Raw genomic sequence first — 1873 nt, forward strand, 5'->3', positions numbered from 1 at the left:
TGGGGACAAAGGTTAATCTTAGTACAGCCTTTCACCCTCAGACAGATGGCTAGGCTGAGCGCATAATTTTGACACTCGAGGATACGTTACGGGCGTGCGTGCTAGACTTCAAGGGAAGTTGGGATGACCACTTGCCTCTTATTGAGTTCGCATACAATAATAGTTATCATTCTAGCATCGGGATGGAACTTTATGAGGCTTTGTATGGGTGAAAATGTAGGTCCCCTATTGGATGGTTTGAGGTAGGTGAGTTAGAGTTGATTGGACCCGACTTAGTACAGTAGAAAGTGGAGCAGGTTAAGCTCATTCGGGAGAGGTTGCTAACAGCTCAAAGCCGACAGAAGTCATACTCAGATGTGCGACGAAGGGACTTAGAGTTTTGTGTTGATGACTGGGTATTCTTAAAAGTCTCGCCTATGAAGGGTGTTATGAGATTTGGCAAAAAAGGCAAGCTTAGTCCAAGATTCATTGGGCCATACCGGATTCTTCGGAGGGTAAGACGGGTGGCTTCTGAGTTAGAATTGCCTTTAGGGCTAGAATCTGTTCATCCAGTGTTCCATGTATTGATGCTATGGAAGTGTGTAGGAGACCCTTCTCGGGTTATCCCAATTGAGGATGTTCATATCACAGAGGAGTTGTCCTACGAGGAAACTCCAAATGTCATATTAGATCGGCAGGTCCGTAAATTGAGGACCAAAGAGGTGGCTTCAGTTAAAGTATTGTGGAGAAACAAGAATAGAGAAGAGGTAACCTGGGAAGCTAAGGATGGCATGAGGTCTAAATATCCTCACTTGTTTCATACCCCGGGGTGATGGCATATCAGTTTATATTAGTGTAGTGAGGTTATATACCAATCTGGGTTTTTTTATATTGTTGCTTATTATTATTGTTGTTGTCATTTTATATTTACTCGCACTATTATTGCGGAACTATAGTGCTTAGCTATTTATGTCATCCTGTGAGACGCCTAGGTTAGAATTTCTGCGTTTCATGTTCCTGGATAGTCGCATTTACAAAGGATACTCTGCCTAAATTTTGGAAACTCCTAAGGACTTAACCGTATGACTCAGATTTTTTCATTTGAGGACGAATGTTTCTAAGGGGGAAGGATGTAACACCCCGACTTTTCAAAATGTCTAAATTAACTCGTATCTTCGTGGAAAGACAAGGAGGGTGGGTAATAAATTAAGAATGGTGTGGTATGTCATATTTTAAGTGTTCAAGGGTTGTATCTCAAGTTTTGAAGTTAGGTAAGTGGCAAAATAAAAGTTGGCGAAAGTTATCGTAAGTTCCTTTTTAAAGATTTCTCTAAAATTTGGGTCAAATGTCTTGGATGTTTTCTCCCAATATATAAAGAAATTGAAGGCCTATCACCCATTAAATCGAATGTCTACGAGTCTAGTTTGCAACGCACAACACCCCGTATCCAACCGACATCGGAGTAAAAAGTTATGAGGGTTTTACTAGGACTGCCGGGGCAGAATCCAGGTCGGATCCGAGTCGGGTCAAAAATGTGGTATGTCGGCTTACTCAACGTTTTAAGCTATGAAAACATTTCTTTTCACTTCCAAACCAGAAAAAAGCTTAAGAGAGGGTTCCTATGGAGTCCTTGTATGATGAAGGTTAGTTTTGACAATTTCTACCATTAAAGGTTACCCCCGTGCCTAGAAACGTGTTCTCTACACGTGGCAATCATTTTTCCCTTCTATTAGCTGCGTTTGGAGCTGGTTTTTGAAGATATAAATTTGTAGTTATTGGTGTTTCTTCAAAGTTTACACTTGGTTAACTAAGGTAATCATCTCGGGACCCTTTTATGGTTGTTTTTATGAATTTCTACGGACGTTTCGACAAGTTGGGGCAATATGGCAAATCT

Source organism: Solanum tuberosum, unplaced genomic scaffold (genome assembly GCF_000226075.1).
Source record: "Solanum tuberosum cultivar DM 1-3 516 R44 unplaced genomic scaffold, SolTub_3.0 scf00042, whole genome shotgun sequence".
Classification (NCBI taxonomy): Eukaryota; Viridiplantae; Streptophyta; class Magnoliopsida; order Solanales; family Solanaceae; genus Solanum; species Solanum tuberosum.